This window comes from Phascolarctos cinereus, unplaced genomic scaffold, assembly GCF_003287225.1.
Source record: "Phascolarctos cinereus isolate Bilbo 61053 unplaced genomic scaffold, phaCin_HiC Scaffold_726;HRSCAF=1367, whole genome shotgun sequence".
Taxonomy (NCBI): Eukaryota; Metazoa; Chordata; class Mammalia; order Diprotodontia; family Phascolarctidae; genus Phascolarctos; species Phascolarctos cinereus.
In genome coordinates, this window is record NW_027556098.1 from 209,743,878 (window position 1) to 209,764,458 (window position 20,581).

Consider the following 20,581-nt stretch of genomic DNA (forward strand, 5'->3'; position numbering starts at 1 on the left):
TTTTCCTCCTGATGGTAGTTTTCCTGGGGGAATGGAGTTCAAAGCTATCTTAGCTTCCTCCAACACTGGGGAATTCATTCTTCATTAGTCCAAATGATATCTGGAGGGACAGAACTGTTATTTTTAGTTAGATGTCAGTCCCCCTTCCTTCAGGCCTAGTGGAGCCCCGCCATCTGTGTTGGCACTCTGTCCCAGTTCCCTTTGCTCCTCAGTTCTCTGGTTGAGCACTCTTGTAGCACACTATGCTAATACCTGGAGGACTAAGCTTACTGATTTCTGTAGTGGAGGTTAGGAAGGAATAGTGGGAGAAGGGAATAAGCATTTATATAGTGCCTAATATGTGCCAGGCACTATACTAAGCACTTTTACAAGTATTATCTTATTTGATCCTTACAACAACCCTGCAAGGTAAGAGCGATTATTATCCCATTTTACAGTTGAGGCAACTGAAGCAGACAGATTAAGTGACTTGCCTGGGGTCACCAAACTAGTAAATATCTGAGGATGGATTTGAACTCAGGTCTTCCCAACTCTAGGCCCAGTATTTTTCCATTGTGCCACCAGTTACCTCTGCATTGAGTTCTCTTGCAAGTCTGTGGACCTGCTTGTGTAGACCTGCCAGATTGTGGTGGGCAGTGGCAGAAGTAGTGCTGAACGAGCACTACTGAGGAATTAGAGATTAGCCTTCTCTACTGTTAGTTCATTGGGTTGTTACCTTGTTAGGGATGTTGGCGTCTTAGATTGTGGAGACAAATGAAATTGCTTTTTGTAGTGCATTATTTCTGTTTTGGAGAGGTTTGAGAAGTTGTGAGGATTAGAGAATATGTCCAGTCTTCAATCTCGTTGGTCATATTAACCTATTTCTTTTGAATAAAGTATAGCTCATAAAGACTGATAATTTAGTCCTAGGTTTCATCCCACCAAGTCTCAGTATTAGATAAGAAGTCAAATTTTTCCCACTTATGTTAGGACTTCTAGTTCTTTTTTGTTGACTAAACTTTGAGCACAGACACTTGAGGTCATGGGTTTTACGGCTGGCTCTTTTTTTTTTTAAGAGGACTTTCAAAATTGTGATTTGATTTTTTCATTAGAAATATACCTTCTCTCTCTCTCCCACCTCCCTCTCTCCATTAAGAGAAAGGAAAAAAACCCTTGTGACAAATATTCATAATCAAGCACATGTCCACATTGGCCATGTCCATGAAACATATGTTTCAGTCTGCACCCTGATTTGGTTACCTCTTTGCCAGGAGGTAGGTAGCATGTTTCATTAAGAGTTTTCTAGAATCTTGGTTGGTCATTGCGTTGATCAGAATCCTTAAGTCTTTTAAAATTTTTATTTTTAATGTTGTCATTAAGTAATTTTAAATTATTCTCTTGGTTCTGCTCATTTTGCTTCCATCAGTTCCTCTAAGTCTTTCCAGGTTTCTCTGAAACTCTATCCTTCATCATTTCTTATAGCACAATCATGTTCCATTACATTCATATGCCATAATTTGTTCAGCCATTCCCCAAATGATAAGCACCCCCTTGGTTTCCAGTTCTTTACAACCAAAAAAAAAAAGAACTGCAATAAATATTTTTTATATATGAGTTGTTTTTCTACTTTCTTTTATCTCTTTGGGAAACAGACATGGCAGTGGCACTGTTGGGCATGCACACTTCAGTAACTTGGTTTATAGACTTAGTTCCAAATTGCTTTTCACAATGGCTAGATCAGTACATAGTTCCACCAACTGTGCATTCATGTACCTAATTTCCCACAGTCCCTTCAACGTTTGTCATTTTCCTTTTTTTGTCCCTTTTGCCAATATAATGAGTGTGAAGTGGGACCTCAGAGTTGTTAAGTTGCATTTCTTTAATTATTAGTGATTTGGAGTATTTATTTTTTCATGTGGCTATTGATAGATTGGATTTCTTCTTCTGAAAATTTCTGGTTTATATCCTTCAACCATTTATAAATTTGGAGGATGACTCTAATTCTCATAAATTTCAATCAGTTGCCTACATATCTTAGAAATGAGAATTTTATCAAAGAAACTCACTGCAAATCCCCCCCCCCCCAGTAACTTTCTTCCTTTCTACTTTTATCTGTTTTGGTTCTGTTTGTTCAAAAGCTTTTTATTTTTATATAATGAAAAATTGTCCATTTTTATCTTCTGTGATTCTGTGATCCTTCTTTCAACATGCCATTTCCCCCTACCCATAGATTTGATATTTTCTTCCTTGCCCCTCTAATTTCTTTGTGATATTACTCTTTTTGTCTGTCATGTAGCCATTTGGAGGTTTATCTTGGTATATGGTTTGACATGTTCATCTCTGATTAGTTTATGCCACATTGCACTCCAGTTTTCCTGGCATTTATGGAAAAACACTGAGTTCTTACCCCAATATCTGGTATCTTTGCATTTATCAAATTGGAATAGCCTCTGGCCCATGCCTACACAATCAAAGATAGTGTCATCCACATGGAAGATGCTAGGGACCTCCTTCCAAGAGGCTAGTGGACTGGAGCATGTATGGTCATTCTGTGTTGGCCTAGCCTTTTTTCATTGGCTGTTTAGCTGAAAATGGGTGTCTTTAAAATGGACTGACTCAGTACCTGTCAAAGTTTTTATGGCATTTGCACATGAGAGAGAAGGTGTGGTAAGGGGAGAGAGCCAAGGCCTGTGGGCTCCCTCTAGTTCCCGGTGAAGCCTATATGACCTTGAGAAAGGGGCCTGTGTATTTGGTCTTTTCTTTCATTTTTTTGCCATTCTAGGTATAAGGAATGCAGTCTCCAAAGCTGTCTGAGTGCTTGAAGCACAAGGATCTAGGAATCCAGGAATTTAAGGCAGGTGTTTTAGCCTGCCCAGCAGTAAGACCCTGAAGAGTAAGGATCCTAGGACTTTTCGCCAGAGAACTTGAATTTCATGGGACTAATGCGATTATACGAACTGAACTAAGTTGTGACGCTAATTAGCCAGGCTCAAGGCTGAGATGGTATAGGAGGATGTTGGGGGAAAATGTTTGTACATTTGTTCTTGTTATATTTTTGAAGTAAATACCCCTTTATAAAAACTAATCCACTGTCAAGTGGTGAAATGGAATTGGGATGCTGGTCACTGGACTTCTCAACAATTGTGAGAGGGGAATACAGACCGTTGAGGGGGCTTGAGCTGATGGCAGAGGAACAGAGAACCCTGTGCAGGGCAAAATGTAACAGGCCTGGCCCTCAGAGCATGGTCCAGATTCAAGACATTACAAAACAGGCTACTGTACTTGTGGGCTTTTGTTTATTGTGTGCCTAATGTGTTCCACTGATTGACTTCTCTCTTTCATAGCCAGCATCATATTGTTTTGATGATCACTGCTTTGTGGTACAGTTTGAGATCTGGTACTCCTAGGGTCCCTTCCTTACTACTTTTTAAAATTCTCTCCCCTCCCCTCCCCGAGATTCTTGACATTTTGTTCTTCTAGATGAATTTTGTTTTCATTTTATTTTTAGCTATGTAAAGTAATCCTTTGGTAGATTCATTGGTATAGCACCAACCAAGGAAATTAATTTAGGTAGCATTGTCATTTTTGTTATATTGGCCGAGCCTATCCTTGAAAAACGAAAAGGTCTTCAATTATGTGGAGCTTCATTTGTGTAGAGTGTTTTCTAGTTGAATCCATATAGTTTCTGTGTATGTGCTGGCAAGTAGTGTTTCAAATATTTTATACATTCTATAGTTACTTAAATAGAATTTCTCTTTCTGACTCTTCCTGCTGAGTTTTTTTTTTGCTAATATACAGAAATGCTGACGATTTATTTGTGTTTATTTTACATCCTGCAAATTTGTTCTATTAATTGTTTCAATTAATTTTTCAGGTGACTAGCATTCTCTAAGTAAATCATATCATCTGCAAAAAGTAATACTTTTATTTCTGCTTTGCCTGTGCTTATTCCCTGAATTTTTTTCTTGCTTCTTTGCTATAGCTAGCATTTTTAGTATTTTATCAAATAGTAATGGTGAAAATGGGGCAGCTAGAAAACGGTTCAGTAGTTAGAATGCTGGGCCTGGAGTCAGGAAAACTTGAGTTCAAGTCTAGCTTCAGACACTTACTAGCTGTGTGACCCTGGACAAATCACTTAACCTCTGTTTCTCTTAATCCATTGGAGAAGGAAATGACAAACCACTCCAATGTCTTTTCCAAGAAAACCTCAGGGACAGTATTGGCATGATATGGTCTATGGAGTCATGAAGAGTCAGACTGAACAACAATAACAAATGGTGAAAATGGACATCTTCCCATTACCCCTAAGCTCTTTGGAAAGGTCCCTAATTTATCCCCATTACATATAATGCCAGCAATTGGTTTTAGATAGACACTTCAATCATATTTAAGAAAGATCCATTTATTCTTACTGGATCCTTTTTTGAATTTTTTTTTTCCTCCTATGAATGTCTGAGTATCTTTGCTACTATTTTTTCCCCCTTTTTTGTGGCTAATCTCTATAGTAGCTAACTTTGGGTATATAATTAGGCAATATTTTTCTAACTCCCCCATCTTTTTTTAGTTGAAAGACCTTTTGAAATGATTATCAAGACATCTGTCAAAATAGAGTCAGCTAGTTGGCACAGTGGATAGAGTGTGGACCTGGACTCAGGAAGATGTGAGTTCAAATCCACCCGCAGGCACTTATTAGTTGTGTGACGCTGGGCAAGTAACCTAACATCTATCTCCATTCCTTTGTTTCCTTACCTTTCTAGGTTGCATGGTTTTGTTTATCTTTTGTTATATTTTCAGATGCTAGAGCTAATTGCTTCTTTAATGTCACATAATACATTCACTTCAATCCATTCTAATTAAATTGGCTGCAGACATAGTCCAAGAATCCCACATTTCAATTACTTTACTATTCCAAACCCATTGATTAGCTTTTAATCTTTAAAATGAAATATCAAATAATTAAGGACAACATAGTCTACTGATTGCTCCCTATCACAAACTTATTTTTCTTTTACCTAGGAAAGCATAATAGTTTTTTATATCTTGCTTTGTTTTTTCACTTTTTCACATGAAGCTGGCTATATTTAAAATATTGCCCTATATGTAAACAGGAATGATATTTTAGAAGAAATAGAAAGCTATGCAGAAAGCTGAACCTGACCTTGAAACCAGGGAGTAGAAGGGTGATGTAAATTTTCTTGCACTATTACTGACTCATTCCATAATCGTGGAGAGGGAGCTCTGCAGCACCTGTGATCTTCCACAGATTACTTTGGAACAATTATAACTGCCATCACATGGCTATAAAGTTTTAAGTTCCCTAGTGTTAGATGATGGATGTTAAATAATTGTATTATAATTTTCTAAAGCAATCTTCCTGGACAATTAAAGATGATCATTTACAAATTATTTTACAAACGATTAAGCTGTAATTATGAAATGATGGACAAGGCCCTAGATTTTTCTGTACAGAATCAAATCCAGTTTTCTTTTTCCAGGGAAATAATCTGTCTTTATGCAAGTCACTTAACAGCTCACCTACCTCCCAGGACTGTTGTGAGGACCAAACGAGATCATATTTTTAAAGAGCTTAGCATAGTGTTTGGCACATAGTAGGTACTTAATAAATGCTTGTTTCCTTCCCTTCTCCTTCCCCCTAATAAACACATCTGTGAGTCTACATTTAATTTCACAATAAATTTTCTGTCATATCAGGGTACACTAAAAATGAGAAGAATGGCTCATTTTCTCAGTTGCAGAAATATCTTTCCAGCTTAAATGGAATGGTTCCACTCATAGAAACAGATGGTTATGCAAGATTTGACCTTCTTAGAGAAAATGGAATTGAAAGGTACATGAACAAGAGGATAAACATCTGAATTTTTAAAAACAGTAGGTGAATAAGCAATTTGCTAGTTAAAGCCCTAAGAACAGGATCAATTTCTCATTAAATGGATAAGAAGTTAGGCCTACAACACAAGTATTTGCCCTAGTTTGGGAACAGCAGGAGGAAGAAAAGAAGCACAGCTTGGGAGAATAGGATTATCTAAAAAAAAAATCCATTCTGCTTTTGGGGCCACTGCTGACACTCCATGCCTCATAGATGAAAGGAAGAAAAAAAAGTCCACATAGGACAAGTTAGTTTTTACTTTAGGTTCCACTCTCAAATTCTCAAATGGAATTATGATCTCCTTGATGTGGTTATTCCATCCAAGGATACAGATTACAACCCGTTCATGCTAGAAGCCTTCCCTGCTTTCTCCTGGAATCACAAAGATGCCAGTGGAGCATACAGGCCATCTACTTTCTTTTGCCATATGACTAGTCCATCTAGTAATGACAATAGCTAACACTTACATTTTCTGGAGAAGGTAATAGCAGACCACTCCAGTACCTTTGCCAAGAAAACTCCATGGACAGTATGGTCCTTGGGGTCACAAAGAGTTGGACACGGTTGAATGACTGAAAAAACATTTACATAGTCCATATTATGTGCCAGACACTATGTTGAGCACTTCGCAATTAACTTCTCATTTGATCCTCACAACAACCTTTGTGCTATTATTATCCCCATTTTACAGATGAGGAAACTGAGGCAAACAGAGGTTAAGTGACTTGCACAGGATTACACAGGTAGTAAATACTGAGGCTGGATTTGAACTTAGGTCTTTCTTGACTCCAGTTCTGGTGCTCTATCCACAGAGCCACCTAATTATTTTTCCATGATGACAACATTTCTATTATATGTTGTAGTCTGTTCACACACACCACATGCCCCTCTGTTGGCCCTTTGTGTGATACATTCAATAACACTGGGATAATGTTGGTATTACAAAGGCAGCCCTTTGTTTCAACGAGCAATTTGGGATCATTAAAGGAATTGATCAGTTTCCCAAGGCAAGTTAGCCCATTCTCCATTCCTCTTTAATTGTAAACTGTTTACAAACAGTACAGGAAAAACATACTAATACTATAAAATCATATCCTTATAGCTTACAAAGCACTACATAATTTACAAAGACAAACACATAGTTTACAAACACTTTGACATCCATAATTCCATTCAGTCTTCATAATCCCACTCCCCCCCCCATCCTACTTGAGTAGGCAAGGCAGAGATTATCAAATGACAAAACTAAGACTGAGGAAGGAACTTAATTGGTTTCCATTGGCCAACAACAACAGATATTAAGTGGCAGTCCCCTTCTAACTCCAAGATCAGTATTCTTGCTATAGTGATGAATGAAAAAACCAAGACACAGAATTTCTGGGTAATTAGTAATTTATTAATTAACTAATAATCAATAAATTGATGGTCAGTGGTTTATCTTGCTAACCAAAGACAAAATGATGAAGACACTGAATGCTTTTTATTCCTCTGTAAAAGGAGAAATTCCTCTGACAGGAGAAATCAACCCTGATACATTGACATTTAATTTAACTCCTCCTGCTGAGAACTTGGCTTAATCAGGAGATTTACCCACCTCCAGCAATCTGTAGGAGGGAATCCAGCCCCCTCCAAAACCACTCTGGTTAATTTTCTCCTTAGTAAATTGGGTCACCCTAAACTCCAATGGAGGGGTGCAAGGACAGGGGCAAGATTTCACCTAGATTAGAATTGGTTTACACGCTAAACAGAAATAAGATCTCCTAGTTGGCTGGGCTTCTTGTCCAAGATCAAGAAGCTTACTCTGGGAAGGTTAGGGACTACTCGTCAATCAGCCACTTCCTTCAGAGACAGACTGAATACCCTACTGGGGCTGAGTCCTAAATGAGGAAATAAAGGAAAAGCCTGGATCCTAATTTAATAATTGGGTATTAGCATAATAGAAAAATAATTTCTCTCACTACTATACAAAGTTAGCTCTTGTGCACAGTGGTTTAAACAGTCTTTAGCTTTTGTTTCCCTCTTCCAATTATTACCCTGGAGCCCAATCTTGTTTTAAATCCCAGAAAATTAGTATCAACGAAAGATACATTTGGACAGGTCATGTTTCGTTTTGAACTACACCAAATCATGTTTAAACATCTACAAAATAGAAAGCAGCAGGGAGGGAGGAGTGAGGCAGGGCCTCTTTGTCAGAGTAGGAAGGACCTCAGCTCCAGCTCTCCCCTGCCCAGCAAACAGTACTGCTCCAGGTTCTGCACAGCCCAGCGGCGCAGGTCATCCTGGACAATCCGCTGAAGAAGTCCTCTTTAAAGATTGAGGCTCTGTGGGACCAGAGAGCGTCTTTCCCGGTGGCACCAAGTGGGGAGCGGACTCAGCAGCCCATGGCTCCCGGCTCCTGCTGCTGCTGTCGATTCTTTCCACGCTGAGCAGGTGGATGAGCACCCGCCCAGATACAGGACAGTACTCGGTGACCAAGTGTAGGGCGCGTCGTCGCTGCCCAGGGCCACGGTGCTCTGGGCCTCCAGAAGCTCCGCTGTGGGGCCAGAGAGGGCGAGGATGGCGATAGAGTTAGAGATAGAACCCGTTCCCGTGTGGAGTTGGGCTGGCAAGGGGACGGGACTTGCGTCCCTGACAGCATCATAGTCCTCCTCATCATTTCAGTGCTTGAGACCATGGGCCTGAATAGGGCTCCCACCGGCTCTCAGTGCCCAGCCCAAGAGTAGGTGTGGGGCAGAAGGTGGTAGCGTACAGTTTGAACTGGTTGAAACCACTGGTCAGGACTGGTTTTTAGCTCCTCTGAACTAGATTAAACCAATTTGAACCAGTTGTTCAGAATTGGGACTAAACTGGTTTGAGCTGATCAGAATTGGATTAAAGTGGTTAGGTTTCAACTAGTCAGATCAGTTTGAACTGGTCAGAACTGGATGAAACTGATTTGATCTGGTCAGAGCTAGATGAAACTGGTTTAATGTGTTCAGTAACTTGCCTGGGGTCACACAGCTAAAAGTGTCTAAGGGTTATATTTGAAGGCAGGTCTTCCTGAGCACTGTGCCTGGCTGCCTTCATAAAAACAACATCAGAAATAGGTTCCATGAAAAACATGTTTTATTTGCTATTTCTAAAAGAAAATACATTTTAAACTAAAGAAAGCTTTGCTTTTGTGTCTTTGGAATCTTCCTTACTGGAATAAAATATAAATGGGAAATGAATAAAAAATGAAAGAAAACCCACTTTTTGTCCTGGCAAAACAAGGTGATTGGTAGAGCTCCTTCAGTTAATGGGTAGAAAAGATTTAGGTATGAGTCTCATCTCTTCTGCAATGATAATGGACCAAAATTATCCTCCCTTTCTCAGAAAACAAAACAAATAGATGGGCCATAAACTCAATTCTAGGCTGCCGTTCCATCCCCTTTTCTATTTTAAAAATCTTTGTACTTCTCTAATTCCCATTTCAATTTTTGAATCTCCATCTTTTCTGCACTAATCCTTCTAATTCATACATTATCCACTTGCAAATAAATTTCTTCTCCGAAACCTTCTCAAAATACCTTTTTTTCCCCTTTAAGTGAATCATTTGGATAATGAGAACTGGATACTGAAGATTTGTTTTGTAATGTGCCACTCCTCCGGTCCCACTGTGGTAACTCCCCAGGGATAGGATACCCAGAATATTTCCCCCTATTGTACAAGGATGTGGACATTCTTCAAAGTACCACATGCATAAGTTAAATAAGGGAAAATAATCATGCTAATCTTTAGTTGGTACCTTTAGAACTGTTATAGGATAGGCAATCAGTGTAAGTCTGGAGATACTAGATAGATCTGAGATGCAGCTGAAGATTCAAGTGATGGCATTTTAAAAATGGCACCATGAACAATTCTCATACATAAATAAATAATTTTTATTAGAAAATTTGGAAGAGTCCATGGCACTACATGTCATTGCTTTTATAATTTATATGTATAAGTGTGTTTTATATACATACACAAATATCTATATCTAAACAATAGATTTTAAATCTATTATTTTCCTAAGTGTCATAGGAACATGGAGCTAGAGCTGAAAGGGTGCTCAGATTTTTAAAGCTAAAGCATTTAAGGCATTGACACTTACATCAGAGCAATTAGTAATTTTTTAAAGAATTTTTCAAGGAAAATGAGGTATGTCTACTTAAAAATGGGAAAGGTAATGAGGCAGCATGTTGCAGTGGAAAGAATGTTGGATTTGGCAGGTAGGTGGGGCAGTGGATAGAGTGTCAGGCTTGGAATCAGGAAGACATATCCTTTCTTCAGACACTTACTAGCTATGTGACCCTGTGCAAGTCACTTAACTGCTGTCTGCCTCAGTATCCTCATCTATAAAATGGAGATAATAATAGCACGTACCTACCAGGGTTGTGAGGATCAAATAATATAACATTTGTAAAATGCTTTGCAAACCTTAAGACATTATATAAATACTGCTTATCTACGTCAGACGACATAGTTTCAATATGGCTCTGACACTTCATGGATAATGAGTGGAGTCCTAGATTTGGACTTTGCAAGATATGGGTTTGAATACACCCTTAACACTTAATTATATGTCTTTGGGCAAATCACTTAAACTTTTTGAGTTTGTTTCCATATTTGTAAAAGGAGGATAATAAGAACTGTAGAACTTATCTTCTTGTAAGTTCGTATGATGTTCAAATGTGATAATAATGTAGATAAAGTGTTTTGGAAATCTTAAAACTTTGTGCAGATATCAGTTGTTGTTAATGATTATTATATCATCATCATCATTATCATTATCATAATCAAAATCATCATTGTCATCAACATCATCATCTTGTTTTCATCTTTTCAATGGAATTCTGAGAAAAATGATCCAGGGAAAAGTTGCTATCCTGCTATTTTTTTTTACTTCATATTTTATAGATTATTGCAAAAGCAGATAAAACTTTTTTTTTGTAGTTGAATAAAAACATTTGAATGTAAGATCATCCTTTGTAGGTTCACTGAAAGCATCCTTGGTACAATTCTAGTAGTAGAAAGGACGGCAGGGATGACAAATACTTCATTCTGTTCTCACATGATTTTAATTTCTTGTTCTAGGTCTCGGGATTTGAAAGTTTCCTCACTTCTATGTAGCTTGGAGATTATGACAACATCTATGAAAAATTAGTTTTAAGTTTTTATGGATTGATATTATTCCAGAGTAATTGTGGCCAACATTTCCAGTAGATTTTATTAGTTGAGTTTTCAAAGATGGTTTTAGGTCTGTATTTGTAGTGTGGGAATTTGTCAGCTATTAGTCCATGAAAGACAGTAAGTTTTTGATGCATAATTTTAGCAACCAGGTCATGACTTGCTAGGTTTTGAATAGGAGCTATTTCTTTTTTACAGTCTGAAGTTCTGCATTGCAGTTTCTACCACTTCTTTGCATGTTTTAGACTGACCACTAAGTCTGGATTCTTTAAGGATAACTCTTCTGCAATTTATGACAATGACCTGATCCTAAATTGTCATTATAAACCCCTTTGTTTCCAGAAACAAAATCAGCTTAAGAGTCACTAATTCTACGTTTCTTTGTCAATAAATTTTTGGCTGAAATAATGTGGCTGTCACTTGCGGATCTTAGCTGTTTCATACATTTAGAGGTAACCTACTTTTGATTGCAATGGATAAATCCAGCAGTGTGTACCTTTTATCAGTCTTGGCTGTTGCTCAATGAAATTATGGGTGCTTGTTTCAATAGTATTTCTGGATGTATGGAATTAATTTATCATGCACTCTAAGAATATTTGTTAATATTATTAGTCCTTTTTGGAAAGGAAATTTTAAAAGGCAAGCAATTTGTAAAGACTTAAGAACTCTAATTAATGTAGTCACTAATTCAGAGGACTCATGATAAGCCTTTTACCTTTCTTCTCACAGAGAGGTGATGACTTAAAATATAGAATGAGAATTACATTTTTGGATGTGGACAATGCAGGAATTTGTTATAAGGATTTCATTTTTCTTCTTTCAATTGGGGTAGGTGGGAGGGAGAGAAAATAAATGCATGTTAATTGAAGACAAGTAAAATGAAATTGTTATTATTTACAAATTAGAGGGTTGAACCAAGAAGAAAAAGGAATGTTAATCATCCTAAGAGTTGCCTTAAGGTGATGGACCCTGGGTCTTAGTAATAATTAGTAATAAATAATTAGTAATAAACAACACTTTCCCAATCTTTTATGATCCATTTTATAGTTCCGAAAATACATTAAATGTGTTCATCCCTTTTTGCTTTGATTTTATGCTTCCAGTAAGTCTCTTAACATACTCAACCACAGCTTTCTCCTTGATATATTTATGCATCTTGCCTGGAGAAGACCAAGTATTCATAGGTATTGCCTTCATCCATTGGTTCATTTTGATTCCAGATTCAACCTTGAAACTTTTAGTCCCGATCTTTTCTTAGTGTACATTAGAGAGTTTACATCTATCTAATCCAAATGTTATTTTGACATAATTGGAGAAAATTTCTATGAGATGTAGAAGCTGTCTAATGTATTTTTAGAGAAATGGCGTGTTTGATAGCTTGAGGCAGCTAGATAGTACAGTGGGTGGAGCACTAGTCTTGGAGTCAGGAAGGTCTGAGTTCAAATCACCTGACACTATAGAGGACTGAGTCAAATCTATAAGAATACAAGTCATTTCCTAATTGATAAATAGTCAAAAGATATGAACAGGCAGTTTTCAGATGAAGAAATTAAAGCTATTGATAGTCATGGAAAAAATGCTCTAAATCACTATTGATTAGAGAAATGCAAATTAAAACAACTCTGAGGTATCACCTAACCTATCAGATTGGCTAACACGACAAAACAGGAAAATGATAAATGTTGGAGAAGATGTGGGAAAATTGGAACACTAATGCATTGTTGGTGGAGTTGTGAATTGATCCAACCATTCTGGAGAACAATTTGGAATTATGCCCAAAGGGCTATAAAACTGTGCATACCCTTTGATACAGCAATACCACTCCTAGGTCTGTATCCCAAAGAGATCATAAAAAAGGGAAAAGGACCCAAACGTACAAAAATATTTATAGCAGCTCTTTTTGTGGTGTCAAAGAATTGGAAGTTGAGGGGCTGCCCATCAATTCCTACTACTACTACTACAACAGCAGATAGTACTTTTTTACTTTGGACAAGTCATACAGCCACTCTGAGCCACAGTTTCCTCATCTTTAAAATGAAAGAATGTTGGGGCAGCTAGGTGGCGCAGTGGATAGATCACCGGCCCTGAAGTCAGGAGGACCTGAGTTCAAATCCAGCCTCAGGCACATAATACACATTAGTTGTGTGACCCTGGGCAAGTCACTTAACCCTGATTGCCTCACCAAAAATAAATAAATAACTAAAAGTAAAATAAAATGAAATAATGTGACTAGATGACCTATAATTTCATCTATGAGCCTATGAAATGACCTAAGTATCAGTATTTTAAAGTAAAACCGGGTAACTGATTGTATCTCTGTAACCTTAGCTTAACTTCTATGCCCAATAAGATCTTGAAACATAAAGTTGCAGCACTTAAATTTTCCATGTACTTTGCCACAGTGAAAAATAGAAATGTGAGTATTAATTATGTAAAACCGATAGCACAGCATTTAGGCATGAATTGAAAACGGAGATTTTATGACTCATTTCTCATATTCAGTGACATCTGTGATGGTTTGACTAAGCAGATTTTTGAATCTCACGTCACTGGAAGCAAACTAGAATGCCTTCTCATTCTTTCTACCTGTACTGTACTACAGAGTAGTAAATAAAATTACACAAGTTGATTTCATTAAGAATTAAAGCTCATTTTCTTTCTTTAAGCACCAAATCAGTCTCTATAAGGTTGGGTGACTAGTCTTACATTTTTCACAAAGGTCTATTTCAGACATTCAGTCAAGGACTAAATATGTTGTTTTTGCTCAATGTTGTCACTTTTAACAATTACCTCAATGGATTGGCCAAACAGGACCAACTTTATGCCTGAATGGGGTAGAACTATGTGGAGTGACTTGAGGGGAATGGGGAGTTCTCCTACCCCCAAAAACTATATCCTTTGATGTCAATACAGTTTTCCTACTCTCTCTAGGATTCTTTTTTTTTGTAGGTAAATATTCTTGAGAGGGGTCACACATTCAGCCACACATTAAGTATGGAAAAGTTCATTTTTGGGACTTGAGCCAATAATTTATTTTACTTTTATTTACTGCAATTCAATTGTATAGCACCTTAGTAAAAATGAATAGGTCAGTTGCTTTTCTCCAGCGATGACAGGAAGAAATTGGTCACCATGAGCATGTGAGACACCTAGAGATGGGGAATGAGAAGTGCAAAAGGGAGAAATGGAGATATGAGTGACAAACTTTACCTATTTCTCAATTTTGTCTAAAGTCAACTCAGTTTCCACCTTATGTATGACATTGCTGCTCCTACTCTCTGAGTCCTCCAGTTACCATGTTGCTCTCCATCTCTTGCCAAGTGGGCAAGGGATAGGCACAGAGGTAAAGAAACGAATAACAATTTTCTAATTTGAAGATGGCTTGTTATCTCTTTTAATTGTTGAGGAAACAGAAAGATTTTGTATATATGTTTGTTGGGAGGAGTTGGTCAGGACACTCATATTCAATTGATTTTCCCCCAGTCAAGGTGATGAAATCACAGAAGAGACAATTACAGTGACAACACAATTTTGATTTGTTAAATGACATGCAAAACTTGGTCTACGCTGTTAAATTACAACATGTGAAGTTTTCCTCAATAGAATTAGAGATCAGCTAGTTGCTGTCCAGTAAGGAATAGATCATACCCCTAGAAGGGATATACTAACCAGACACATAGTAGAGGTAGGAGAGATCTGTGGCAGCAGAGAAGACACTTGGCTATAGAGAAGGAGCCTAACTCTTGGTAGGAGATCATTCTTTACCTTCTCCTTGTACTTTTTACTAGAAGGCAGCAGTGCTAGAGGTAGGGGGAGAAGATTTCTCTCTTTTCATCTTTGCTTCATGATGTCTTTCAGTGGAGTTACTTACACATTTGCAGACCCTGCATCCATCTGGTAGTAGGCCCAGGAAGTCAAGACAACCCCAAGAAATTTTGATTCTTGTTATCAGAAAAGAGAATAGAGAATAGAAAAAAAAAAAAAGAAAATAGAGTCAGCTATAGATTCAAGAGAGGATTACTACTCCAGGGACATAGAGAATAAGGCAATATGTTTCCTGTCTTTCAGGAGGAGGATGATCATGGTAATTTCTAGTGTCGGCATTGAGTGAAAATGTAGTCTTGAATTAAGAAGCATTTATCTTAATGTCATGTCAACAAGCATTTATTAAGTAACTATTGTGTACCAGGCACTGTGATAAGCTCTGAGGATACAGAAAAGGGCAAAACACTGTCCCTGTTCTCAAGAAACTCAGTCTAATGGGAAAGATAGCATGCAAACAATTATGTATAAACAAGATACACGCGGAATAAATTGAAGCTAATCTCAGATTGAAGGCACTAGCATTGAAGAGGAAAAGTTTCTTGCAGAATGTGGGCTTTTAGCTGAGACTTTAAGGATCTAGGGAAGCTCGGAGGTGGCAATGAGAAAGAATATTCTAGGAATGGGGGACAGCCAATGCACATACTCAGAGTCAGAAGATGGAGTGTCTTGTACAAGGAAATGCAAACAAGAAGGCATACATGCAGAGGAGAAAGGTATGAGAAGACTAGAAAGTAGAAAGAGGTGAAGTTATGAAGGGCTTATGAAAACCAAAACAGAGGATTCTATAGTTGATTCTGTAGCTGATCAGGAGTCAGTGGACTTTATTAAAGTCATTTTTAAGGGAGAGGAGATTGGCTAAGCTGGCCTAGGATCTGTGATTAACAGGGGCTGTGTCCAATTCCTCACTAAGCCTAGTTATTGTTCTAATTGGACTGGACAACCAAAGCTCCTAGGGGGAGAAGCAAGAGATCTATAGAAGAAAATAAGGAATCAATCTACTATCTATATGTGGATAATAGCTAAGTTATGATTAATACAAGTTTGAATACTATGGAAGTCAACTTAGTGTGAATGATAAGTCACATTTAATGCAATCCCAAAATTCAGTTAATTGAATGTGTGCAAGTCATTTGAGGGTTTTAACATGCCTCTATCTCATCAGTCTACACTTTCCTGTCATTGCATCAACTTCAAAAAATAGAAATGTTTCAGTGGTAGAAATAAAGCATCTTTTAGCTGTATGGATTGAAGATTGCAAATAAAAATGTATTCCTCTTAACAAAGCAGCCATTCAGACAAAAACTTCAAATTAATTTAAGGCAATGAAACGGGGAAATGAAGTGAATAGTGAAGAAACTTTTACTGCAAGCATTGGTTAGTTTGATCACGTTAAAAATTGAGTTCAATCACATGTTAAAATTACTGGAGAGAGGGGTAGCTAAGTGGCGCAGTGGATAGCACTCTGGCCTTGGAGTCAGGAGGACGTGAGTTTAAAATCAGCCTCAGACGCTTGACAGCTTACTAGCTGTGTGACCCTGGGCAAGTCACTTAACCCCGACTGCCTCACCAAAAAGCAAAAAAACCCAAAATTATTGGAGAGGCAGACAGCACAGAGGAGGATGTAGCAGTTAAATATTCTGATGTTTTAAAGGAAATAAAGCAGGTGGATACACTGATAAAATTAATTTGGATGAAATCAGCTTATTCTAGAGAAAGATGCCTACTAGAACTTAATTTCTAAGAAAGAAAATAGTATTTAAAATGTCTAAGGATCACCTAATGTTGGGAAATAATTTAGAAGGAGATTTTGAGTGAAAGTCAATGCTTCTTGTGTTGTTTAGTCATTTTTTCAGTTGTGTCCAACTCGGTGACCCCATTTGGGGTTTTCTTGGCAATGATACTGGAGTAGTTTGTAATTTCCTTCTATAGCTCATTTGACAGATAAAGAAGCTGAGGCAAACAAGGCTAAGTGACTTTCCCAGGGTCACACAGCTAGTCTAAGGCCACATTTGTACTCAGGTCTTCCTGACTACAGGCCTGGCACTCCATCCACTGAGCCAAATGCTTCTTCATTGATCTTGAAATCCTCTTACTCTGAGAGACTGCAACCATTGATTGCTTCCAGTTATTTTGTGGTCAAATAAGAATGCATGGGTTTTCAAAGACTGGTTTTCAAGTTATTTTAGCTCAGCTATTGAAAGATATCACAAGAATAACAATATCATGTTTAAAGTATTACTAATTTTAGATAATGTCCCAGGTCATCCAACTATACCTTGTTCGTTGTGAATGTGAGCTTGCAAATGTTCTGAGATCTTTGCACTTACCAGTGTATGTATACAGATTTAAAGAAAGAGAAGACAGCTCAGTCTTTGCTGCTAAAATATTTTAAATGAAAATAATGTTTCCACCATATTGTCAGGGTAAGCTTATCTTTAACATGATATTCAGTAATTTCTTAATTTAAAAAAATTGCTTTCTGTGACTTACTTTATAATAAACTTGAATCAGAAATATATTTTTCTCATCCTTCATTATTACATTAATAAACATAAACTAATTTTTAAAACATCATTGCATATTTCCATTGAGTTGGAACCAATTACCATTTTTTACATAAAATTATAACTTTGAATAGTGAAAATTTGAATAATGTGACCATATCATAGGATTCATTATTTACATTAATCAGGACCTAGTTGTATAATCCTAGTGCAGAAATCTACAATGGTATTTCCTTTTAGAAATTATGATAGTACTTTGAATAGAGTGATATTATAAACTTTATTTTTTATTTTTTTACTGGGCAGTTGGGGTTAAGTGACTTGCCCAGTGTCACACAGCCAGTAAATGTTATATGTCTGAGGTCACGTGTGAACTCAGGCCCTCCTAACTCCAGGGCTAGTGCTCTATCTACTGTGCCACCTAGCTGCCCCCATAAACTTTATTCAAGATTTAATACAAACCTAGATTGAATCAGGAATGGATTGCCTAGTTTCATTCTGGCACTAGGGTAGAGGCAGCAAATAGAATCGAACAGTCTGTATTGGAATATAAAAAGAGTGGGAACAAGCCCAGTTGCAGCTGAGCAGGCAAAAATTTGATGACAGTCAAGGCAAGAAGTGGTCAGGAGGCAAAAAACACAGGCATAGAATTCGGGAGCTAACTGGCTAAAAACCAAGCAATTATTAAAAAGAAGCAAGCCCAGGAAAAATTTGAAGTTAACAAAAGTTGCAGGTTGTGATCCTATTGGCCTGATATTTGTCTTCATTCTGATTCATAGTCCTAGGGCTACCTGAATGAATGATGAAATGAATGAATAAATTGCTAATACCTTGACTCCTAGATGAAACTTGTGGTTTTAGAGGGACATCATTTAGTTAAAGGAAGAGAAAGGAAATACATATTTGTAGAGCACCTACTATGTACCAGGCACTATGCTAAGTGCTTTACAAATCTTATCTCATTTGATCCTCACAACAACCCTGTGAAGTAGGTGCTATTATTTTGCCCATTTTACAGTTGAGGAAACTGAGGCAAACAGCAGTTAAGTGACTTGCCCAGAGACATATAGCTAGTAAGTATCTGAGGTCAGAGAGGGAATATAAAAGAATATTTGGATATGAAAAAAAATTTTATAAGAAGCAGTAAGATTTAGTGCTCAATTTGCTACATGCACACAAAAGCCATGGTTTCTAGTACATGTCAAATGAGATGATATTTGTGTAACCCAGTCCCCAAGCCTATTGGTAAGAGACTTTCTCCTTATTGGTAGAGATCATGTACCTGCATGAGAGGTGAGGCAGAGTTGGTGGAGAAATGAGAGGTCTCCAGTCTTTTTTGACTTCAAGCTTAGAGTCACTATGGGCATTTCTGGCTTCTAGCTTTGAGAGAAGATGGAAGAGGCCAACCCTGTGTCAGATTACTCAAAGGAAAAGACTCTGAGAAGAAACCAGCATGAGAATCACTGACAGTCTCCATTATGTTCCTATCCCCAGCTTGCTATACTAGAGACCTCGGGGAACTCACCCTTGGGTAAGATTTGGGACTCTCTCGGTTGAACTGAATTAGCTTATTCCCAATTAAAAAAAAAGTACTTCCACTATTGTCTACTATATGTATTCTCCTATGTATACTTCCTCTGATTTCTGTTTTGCTGGGATTTGGATAAAAGAGTTTCTTTGCTATTCTTTATATGTGTTCGTCATGGTTCTGGTATTTGGTGGGGAAAGATCAAGCTCTAGACATAAAGCTTGGGGTCCTCTTTCCCCCAATAATAATGATCAGAAGTGAGCTTGAACCTGAAAACCTCATCCCCCAGACTAACAACATTTAAGGGAGCGGACAGATATAATACTAGCTTGGTATCCTCCCCCTTCCTTTCTCAAGAGAACAGAATTGGGACCTCTGGCCAGAATTAAAAGTCTACTTTGGAGAAGGGTGTGGTGGGGAGAAGGGGCTAGAAATGTCTATGTTGCCTCCCTTTGAGTCACATGATGCTCCCATGCCACATGTTGGGGACAATCCTTACTACATTTGTAAAGAATTTAGCCTACTGCCTGGCACCCTTTTCTAAACTCTTATTTTCTGATTGATCATCTTAACAGCTTGTTTTTGAATTCTGCAGGGCTCCAGTTCCAATAAACATATTGACACCGGATTATCTTCCTAAAACACCATTTTTTTTTCATGTCAGTCCTGTGTTGAAAAACTGACCATAAGGCAATGTTCAAACTCCTTAACGTTCGTTCTAGGTCCTAGTCACCATGACCCAGTCTGCAAGGGGCAGTGGATTTAGATGACCTTGTTTCAAATCCTGTGTCTGCTACCTACCACTTGTGTGATATCAGGCAAGTCACCTAACCTCTGTGGGACACACATACACACCCATCCCATTTCCATGAAGATAAAACTTTTATGTCACCTGCCATGTTGCCAAGGTATTGTTTCCAAGATACCTGGGAGGTTTTTCTAGTTCATCCAAGAGCAAGCCTTGATGAATTGGAGCAAGCCTTGATGAATTGGAGAATACCAGACGGAATGTAGAGATGCCTCAAGAGAGCTCATTGCTACTCAACTACAAATGAAAAATAATTATACTCAGTATTAATACAGTCAGTTATTTATGGGTCAACAAGTACAGCATAGATACTTAATATTTAATAAGAAGTCTCTACTAAAAAAAGTTTTGCTGTTGCCTTTTGTTTCTCTGTATCCTCCTCCAGTAATTCCTTTCGTGTAACGAACCCAAAACACAACAATTTAAACAGTGCCAGTGGACACAGTATCCACACCTGGCAGTGTATATTGTGTTCTAGATAGTCCCTACCTTTCCTTATCAGTTTTCCAGAACAAAATTGTTCACCAGAATCAATCATAGTTGGACTGGGTTTGAGTGTTAGCAGTTACTTTATTATATAGTCATTGTGAATCTTATACTCTTGGATCCATCCACTTAATTCTCACTGCCTCACTCGTTTCATACAAGCTTGACTCTCTTTGTAACACTTGATATAAGTTTGAAAGCTGATTTCCTTGCTGGTGCATGCTTTCTAACTAAGGCCAGGGGTTGTGATATGTATGTTCATGAGATTTTTAAATCTAATTTTGTACTTATATCTAATCTGTCACACAAATCTTGCCAAAGGGGAAGAGATTGCAAAAAATGAGGCTAGTGTCCAGTGCAAGAAAACCTGGGGG

The 20,581-nt window shown here is 37.7% G+C and overlaps 1 protein-coding gene across 1 annotated transcript in view; it reads left to right on the forward strand.

Annotated features, from left to right (window-relative positions):
• Window positions 1-19,075, forward strand: part of LOC110211618 (uncharacterized) — a 41,304-nt gene extending 22,229 nt beyond the window's left edge. Inside the window, exon 2 of the mRNA XM_078146157.1 lies at window positions 18,766-19,075. The gene's annotated coding sequence lies outside the window, so the exon portion shown is untranslated. The remainder of the gene's footprint in view (window positions 1-18,765) is intronic.
• Window positions 19,076-20,581: the final 1,506 nt, after the last annotated feature.